Source organism: Rhinichthys klamathensis, unplaced genomic scaffold (genome assembly GCF_029890125.1).
Source record: "Rhinichthys klamathensis goyatoka isolate OS25496 unplaced genomic scaffold, OSU_Roscu_1.1 h1tg000959l_1, whole genome shotgun sequence".
Classification (NCBI taxonomy): Eukaryota; Metazoa; Chordata; class Actinopteri; order Cypriniformes; family Leuciscidae; genus Rhinichthys; species Rhinichthys klamathensis.
In genome coordinates, this window is record NW_026607277.1 from 1 (window position 1) to 9,216 (window position 9,216).

General features: G+C 37.8%; 1 long non-coding RNA gene across 1 annotated transcript; it reads left to right on the forward strand.

The window, feature by feature from the left end:
- The first annotated feature begins 4,882 nt into the window (after positions 1-4,882).
- Positions 4,883-8,236, forward strand: LOC130078704 (uncharacterized). Its single transcript, XR_008805956.1, has 3 exons — positions 4,883-5,046; positions 7,985-8,019; positions 8,113-8,236. It is a non-coding gene; the product is annotated as an uncharacterized LOC130078704 (long non-coding RNA).
- Positions 8,237-9,216: the final 980 nt, after the last annotated feature.

Sequence of the window (9,216 nt, forward strand, 5' to 3'; positions counted from 1 at the left end):
TAAATATAGCTCTCTGTAGAATTGTGTGCACTTTTTTTTTTTAAGTGGCAAAGCTAAAAAGAAAGAAAAAAAAGCCTATGGCTACACCCGCTTTTTTTGTAAATCATATATTTTTTTTGTATATAGCTTGATTATATCTGAATTGTACCTGTATTTGTTGACATTTACAACTTGTGTCTACATTTTAAACCTTTTAAAAATGCTTCATTGAGCATGTTTGTGTTTTTTGTAGTAGAAAAGCTATAATTTTTCTATTCGGATTTTGTGTTTTTTGTGTGATTTTGGGTCCAGTATGTTGATACAGTAGACCAAAGTGAAAAAGTAATTGTCTGGTCATATAGGTGATGATGTGCTGAAAAAAATGATACCAAAAATTAGTATGGTAAACATTTGTTTATGTCGCAAATTAAAAAATTAAAAAGTACTCAAAAAGGGCCAAAATAGCCCAAGACTCTGAAGGGTTAAGAAACAGCACCAAATAAACATCAACATCAAAGCACAATACACACACCATGGCAGAAAGTAATATACAGAAGTCGCTTACAAAGTTAGGTTAAAGATACAAACAAAGAGGGATTCAAACAAATAACATGTCCATAACAAGGTACTATTTACAGACGGAGAGCTGGAGAGTAATATTCAGAGAAAAAAATGTGTTTTTGAAGGAGAGACGGGTGGATGTTTTGAGCAAGACTATTTCACAACACTGAAAGACCTTGCTCTCATATTCACCAGACTAAACAATCCCACACTAGAAGAGCGTAAGGGACGAACAGCATAAGGCGGAAGGAAGTCAGATAAGTATGTAGGAGCAAGGTTATGGAGAGCTGTGTAAGTGAGGATTAGTACCTTGAAGTTTATATGCAAGGAAACCGGAAGCCAATGAAGGTGATGTGCTCAATCTATCTTGTGTGAGTCCGGCCGGAGCAAAACTGCCGTGATGCGGAGATGACGCGGGCATTTTATACAGCAGGAACAAAACTAGACCAGAAAAATGGGAAAGTGCAAATTCCAGCAGAAGTGGCTGGAAGACAGTTTAACGCTGTTAAAATATTGAACGTAATTAACGCAGCATTTGGCTAGCTTTACATTATATGATCCCGGTCTTGGGATTCTTGCAAATGCTTTGAACCTGAACTTGTCTTGAACTAACAGTAACACACAATTATGCCAAAATGTCAGTTTTGTCGAGAATCCTCATAGCATGTGGTGGCCGAGAGAGCTCAACGCGCTGGAACTGAATAAAACACATGCAAATAGAAAAAAAAGCGTGCAAAAAGAAAAAAACACATGCAAAATAAAATAAAAAGCAAGCAAAAAAAAAAACGCGTGTAAATAAAAAAACACCCGCAAATTAAGAAAACATCTTCATCAGTTTCATAACACACGTCTGCTCCAAATACTCACAACACCACCAAATAAAGAACGCGCTGCAAATAACACAGAGCACAACGGAAATGTTTCCAGGGGAACCAAATAAGTGCCGAACCCGGCTGGGACGTGCTGGCATAGATATCCATAAATCTATGCGTGCTGGTGCTTACAGCTTAAAATTATACTTTATTTATTTATTTGTGCAAAACATACATAGATTAAATTTTTTTATGCCATACAACTTGTATACAATGTACAAAATGTATTAACAATATGTTCAATGTCATCAGAATACAAATGAGAAAAGAACAATGAGCTGGAAACAAAATAAATAAAGAAAAAAGATAAAGAAGAAAAACATGAAGGAAAGATATTTATCTATACATCAGTTACACTGTACAAATTGTTTCATGTTATTACATTTTCATAAAGAAAAGTTTCGTAAGAAATGTTAGGTAATGTAGGGTCCAAAATTTTTAAGTTGAGACACAGATATATAACGCATATTTTAAAAGCTTTTTTGTAAACTAAAAATAAAAATGTATTTGCATCCGTTATGTTAACAGCATTATATTTCTGTGGTAAGACCAGCTGATGGACGCTGTGCTGCGTTGTCATGGGAACATCCCAGGTGAAAATAATGAGGAATTACGTTGTCTGTCGTTGCTCCTTCATCAAGTGCGTTCCACACGGCTACATAACAGCACACTAGAGCCTTGCTCACTCCACAGTCCCACTTTAAGGGCTCTGCCGTCTGCCCTTCGAAGGGAGTATGGCATAGGGAAGCTCACGACCAATAAGCACGTCCCAGCCGGGTTCGTCACTTATTTGGTTCCCCTGGAAACATTTCCGTTGTGCTCTGTGTTATTTTGCAGCGCGTTTTCTGTATTTGGAGCACACGTGTGTTGTGAAACTGATGATGTTTTTTTCTATTTGCACGTGTGTTTTTCTATTTGCATGTGTTTGCTTCTGTTGCAGCGCGTTGAGCTGTCTCGGCCACCGTACAGAATATCCGCAGCACAGTTTACTTGTAACTGATTTCGCAGATAATTTGTTTCATACTATAAATACATTTTTCATCCATTTTGTTCGGTTTGCTCTGCTGGTTGATGTCGTTGTACAGAAAGAATGTTGTGACAGTTGGTCGGTGTGGTATTAGCCCGCCCCTCCTCCACTGTGATTGGACGGCTGGGTAAAAAGTGACAGTAATGAGCGCTGCGTTTTACCCAAAGTTGAACATTCTTCAACTCTCGACGACCAGTAAAAAACGCTTCAGCGTGAAAAAAACGCTCAGCGCCTCGTTACCATAGACTGTAAAAAAAGATGGACGACGCCCCTTCGCTCTCTTCCATTGGTCAGAAGTAGGGGTGGAACGGTACATGTATTCGTATCGACCGAAACGGTACGGGCGTCACGGTTCGGTGCACGAATTTGCACGGAGAATACACGGTACAAAAAAAAACAACTCTTAAATAGCGATACATTTCGCTTTATTCGCTTTTGGTGTGACTGTGAACGCAGGCTGCGATCAAGACTGTGATCAAGATTGCAGTGCTGGAGAGAGAGAGAGAGAGAGAGAGAGGGAGAGAGAGAGAGAGAGAGAGAGAGAGAGAGAGAGAGAGAGAGAGAGAGAGAGAGAGAGAGAGAGAGAGAGAGAGAGAGAGAGAGAGAGAGAGAGAGAGAGAGAGAGAGAGAGAGAGAGAGAGAGAGAGAGAGAGAGAGAGAGAGAGAGAGAGAGAGAGAGAGAGAGAGAGAGAGAGAGAGAGAGAGAGAGAGAGAGAGAGAGAGAGAGAGAGAGAGAGAGACGCGATTAACAGTATGTGTGTGCGCGCGCGCGTGTGTGAGAGAGAGAGGCGGGGCGCGAATCGCGCGATCGAACTGTGTGTGTGTGCGCGCTGCGCCGTGCGAGAGAGAGAATGATCTCTCCTGCGCAATCGAACAGTGGAAACATAAAAACATACTCCGTCTTTTTTATACAGGACATCATTAAAACTGCAAATTGTTACTTATATTTGTGTACACTCGCAATAAAACACTACATTGTGCTTTTGTCACACTGTAAACTCTTGTCGAACTGTAACCTACAACTGTTAACAAAAGTTTTGAATGGTAGTATTATTTTATACGGAAATCAACTATTTATAATTCAGATGAGAATAAAGTTAGGGTTAACTAAAATGAAGGAAAACAAATATATTGATCTGAAATAGCAAATTAATTTTAAATTCATTCAGGTACAATTACCAAACATATCTCAAGGTCTTTTCATCTTTTTATTATTGTCAGTGTACTACAAATAAACTGGTTCTATGCCTTTATTAATAAAACTTATTTTAAAAAAATACAAGGCTTAAGACATTTATAAAAATGCCTTCTGCATTTTTGTTTTGCTTTTCACTCCATTGTACCGAAATTATACCGAACCGTGACGTCTGAACCGAGGTATGAACCGAACCGTAACTTCTGTGTACCGTTCCACCCCTAGTCAGAAGTGAAGCCGCCAGTGTCCCGATATGGCGCTGACATCTTGAACTTGAGTCTGGGCAGAAGCGATCTCGGGACCAGACCTGCGCAGTCGTGAGCCGGAAGTAAAGCCGCAAAATCAAGACCCCGCCCCCTCACTCTCGCTGAATCAATCACAAGCACACGCTCCTGCACTTTTTTTAAACTTAATTATAGAAATTTAGATATTAAATTTAAAGCTCCAATCTCCTCAGTCCTCCGAAGATCCCGAAAAAGTCTGTTGGTGCTTCAGTGACGACATCGCTCAGAGAACCTGTCAATCACAGCTGTCAATCATGACGTCACCACCACCGCATCAAATAACTAACTAAAAACAAACTTATTTTAAAAACAAACACTTGAAATTACATCAGCGTGATAAAAACTACAGTAAATGACAGAAACCATATTTGGAAAAACGATATTTGAAGTGTAATTTAATTGTTTAGTTGGTCTCACTTGCCGTTGAATAACACGGGGAGGCGGGGTTTATGAGCTATACTAGGACCGGCCACCGGGGGGCGATCGAGACGCTTTGGCTCCACTTTTCAGGGCTTGTGCGGCACGCTTGCTCGTTACGCGGCGCTCCCATTGAAAACAATTGAAAAAATACGTCAGGCGCGTGAAAAAAACGCTTTGGTGGACACACGGCCTAAAGAACTTTCGTAGCTTTAATAAGGATTAGTCTATTTTTAATCTATAATTTAAAAATTTTTATAAAAGGCATTCAATTTAATTTGAAGATGCCTGCAGAGACCCTGGTGAGCGATCAAGCGGGCGGCAGAGTTTTGAACATATTAATTAGGGGTGTAACAATACATCGATATGGATCGATATATCGATCAAATGTCTAACGATACAATGTATCGATGCAACATGTAAAAAAAACTAATTTTTTCAACAAGAGAGTTCAGTATCGTGATATATCGAATCGTGAGGGTATAGTTACACCCATAAAAATCATAGATGATCAGTGAAACATCAGAACCCTGGTTTTAAAGCATGTATTGCCATGTTTTTCTTCTCTGCTGTCTCTTAGAGGTCTGTTCATCATCGATGATAAAGGTGTCCTCCGGCAGATCACCATGAATGATCTTCCAGTGGGCCGCTCCGTTGACGAGACCCTCAGACTGGTGCAGGCCTTCCAGTACACTGACAAACACGGAGAAGGTGCGCATTTATTCATACTTTTACATCCTTTTTAAACCCCTAGTTTCATCTGAGAGACTTATTGTTTTAGACTTTCATCAGTTAATAATCTGAATGATAGATTACAACAGTGTTTGCTAGAGCTGCCAAAGTTAATCAATGTTTAATCTCTTTCAATCCTTAAAATATTTTAATGCAAATACAGAGTTTGAGATTCAAAACGGTAGAAAATGGGTTTTCCTATTGCTTTATAAGAGTTGTTATTGTCAACAAACCATTAAAAATACAGTAGTTTTCAGTTATTGAAATACAGCTTAAAAGTAATGATAAGTATTAGATGAAAAACTTGTAAAACTTAAATTAGAAATGTTGCCTTGGCAACTAAAGTTTAAATAGCACTAAAAATATATATAGACCAATTTTCAGTTGGTAAACATGGTGACGTTTTTATGTGGGCGGAGCTTAAGTGGTGGCAGAACGATCCCTCTGGCCGCTTCACTAACGTAAAGTCTGCAAGTTTTGTTAGCTTGTTTTTAACAATGACTGGAGAAAATCCGATTTTATCTTAATGTGCAAGGTCGCTCACTGTCCAGGACCGCGATTGTTATTTGCAAAAGTTAATTTTAACGGACGGAACCAGATTGGCTGACCCGTACACTCATTGAGGATCTGACAGGATTAACGTTAACGCTACCTCCGGTTGAGTGGCCTGACTTCTACACCTACCTGATAGAGAAACAGAGGGCATGTAAATCTTTAGATGCCTATAACTATGTGCTGAATGGTCATGTACAAGACTTGTGTGGTACGATCCGCAGTTCTGCCTAGCCAGCGCCGAGAAGACGACAATGTAAAGAGGGACATTACGGTGCAATTTTAATGAGGTGAATATTTCTAGAAATAAAAAATTGCAGATAAAGCATATTAATTTTTCATTGATTCTTGCACCCAACAACACAACAAGATGACATTTAATAATAATAAGAAGAATTTAAGATCCTTATTTTGTAGCCGAATCTGTGCTGGTTTGTATTTGCCGCCTCCAGTTTTCCCTTTGTTCTGCCACCAGCTAGCGCCGTGACGTAACTGTGACGTCGGCTGAAAATTGGTCTATAGAACTATTTAAAAATAAACTAATAAAAAATGACTAAAACGCACCAAAATTACTACAATTAAAATCTAGACTAAAAATATAAAAATAAAAGCAAATTCAAAATATTGATAAATACTAAAACAATATATAAGTAATACTAAAATAATACTGGTTCAGGAGTGTCATCAGATGATGAAGTGAATTATTATTATTATTATTATTATATATTAAATAAATAATATATTATTAAATAACATCTGGAGTATCTACATATTTATTTCTAGTAATTGTGCTTTGGAAGGCAATGACCAAAAAACGTAAATTCAGCTCAGAAATGGGTTAAGAGATTTAATTCAGAATTAAAGTAAACGCTTTACTCAACTAACCAGAGAAATCAGTCTTTTTTTTTTTTTAAAAATGTTTACATGATTAAATAGTGTTCAAAAAAATAAAGGATATTCTTTTAAATGTATGCCTTGTCAGTATTCTTGTTAGTAGATTTAAATTAATTTTCCATGAAAAATTGTATATGATGATATGCCAAAATGTTGAAATGAAGAGTCCAGTATCTCTTAATCATATTTTTTTTGAATTGATATGGTTTAAATTCTCTTAACAAATTATATAACCCAGCAAACACTTCAGAATATTGTTTTTTTAACATTGAACCTTGAATCCATTTCTGTTTTTATCTAAAGCAAATTTTAAATTGGTGTTTTATAGTTTTTTAACTTGTTACTTGCCATCAAAATAGCCAGGGAAGCTGGCATGGCTTTAACCTGTTAAGTGTCACCCCCCTTTTTTTGAATATACATGAAAATGCACATTTCGAACTTAAATGGTTGTAATTCAAGAATGCTTTTGAATATAGACGTAAGATTGGTCTCGTTTTAAAGACGACATTTTGTAGAAGTGAAATAAATTAAGTGAAACAGAAAAAAAGTTATAGAAGTTTGAGTTTATGAAAATGTACAATGTAAAACATTTATAAAATATATATTTTCAAAACTTGGGCGACTCTAAAACCGCAAACAAAATCAAAGCCAAAAATCTGAACAAGTTGTGTTTCAAATTTTAGGTTGATATCTCAAAAAATGAGCTTTCAGTAAGATTGTTTGGGCGCAGTACCGAACTCTTCCACTAGGGCACAACCAGACTCCATTACTGCCCATATAAGGGCGCCTCCATTTCCATATGTGTTTGAGTGATATGAACCATTATTTCCACAATTTTCATACAATTTATGAAGTAGAGATCCTATTCAGAAGTAATTTGAGAAGTTTGGCAAATTTTGATATGAATTCAACCTCTAAGAAACACATAAAAAGAACAAGTATGTGCGTTGTAGCTCGCTGCCACATCACAAATGGTGAATCTATAATTTTTTTCTTTATATTTAAAAAAATTTCAGAACTTTTTTTTCTAAAATAATTGAATGGATGCTATCTTTTGAACTCTTGGCATGAAAACCAACTGAGGTTTCTACCCTTCTTTCATGATTTTTCATGTTCATCACTATTTCAAAATAAAGGTCTAAACACGCCTTAGGAGTGTGAAAATATTCTAGTTGCAAATTGATAAATTACGGCTCCTCTGTAATGGTTGAAAATCAATCACCAAATATAGAAACTTAGGGATTGTAAGCTTTCAAATGATATATAGTTTGTCATGATTAGTTTAGGTTTAGTATAGGATATTACTGTTTTAAAAATGTAATGGATTTGGGCCCACCGGTGGTAATAAACTGTTGTAATATAAATAGCTTATATCACACTTGAATTAGAAGTATAAGAGCATGCACTGACATAAATGTAAGTTGTGTGAGTTTTGTTTCTGGTGTTTCTGACTCTGTCTGTCTGATATCAGTGTGTCCGGCTGGATGGAAGCCTGGCAGTGACACGGTAAGACTTGACCTGGATTTCAGTGTGTGTGTGTGTGTGTGTGTGTCTCTCTGCAAATATATACAGTGACTCTGTCTCTCTCTTTCCACACAGATCATCCCAGACCCCGCAGGCAAACTCAAGTACTTTGATAAACTCAAATGAGGTTAATGTTTCACTGGAGGTTTTTGTTCGGGTTTGTTTCCAAAGTGCAGAATAAAAGGAGAGTTTTGATAAACACGTAGTCTGTGATATGTGTCTGATTGTTCGTATGCCTGGAGAAGAACTGGTTTCCCATGTCATAGAAATGAATGAAATATTAGCCATAGACAATAGAAATTTCAATTGAGAAAGTTCTACCGCATTTAAAAAGACTTCACAATTAGGTCTCATTTGTTGACATTATTTAAAGGTGCATTGCGCAACACTTCATGTTAAAAATAGCCGTTTTTCTAACCCATACATGCTTAAACAATTGCCTGATGGGCTGAAAGAGCCCTTCTCTGATCACTGTGATTGCCTCTATAATCCTGTACAGTAAAATAAATAAGAGGGATTCGGGACGGAGTTTGAGACTGGGCGTGATGTCACGCGCGTTCACGCTCACCTGGCTATGTCTGGCAGGTTTGTGTATTCGCCGCCGTTCTCCATATCAGCGAAGATAACTCGAGCGACAAAACTTTAGTCAACTTTCGACAAAAGTAGAAGATGGATTCTAAGAGACCGGCTTGTAGTTCATAAACCCCAACGCAAACTCCTCGTAAGACAAAGAAAAGACAACTTTTGTCTAGTGCCTTCAAAAGGGCCAAACTGGAGTCAGACAGGCGTCGGAATAAGACGAGAGTCAACATCGGGAAGGCTTTCAACAAATGGAGAGATCTCCGGTCTGCTCTAGGGCTCAAACGGGAATCTCAGTTGGCTTTTTTCTTGATAAAACGGTTCATGAACGTGTTTCCATAATAATACAATCATAAGTGGATACAGTAAACACATAAAACAGTTCAACATGGAGATAGATGGAAACAAAAACCGAAGTTTTCTACTACCCCCGTTTTCCCCTCACACGTATAGCCCCGTTCACACTACACGCGACCAAGCGATGCGATACCATTCATTTCAATGGTGAGCAGGCGACTTCCGGCGGCATGCGCAACAGCGACCGTTGGCGACTAGATGGGGCGTGTCTGGCGACGCGACAAAGTTGAGAAATTTTTAACT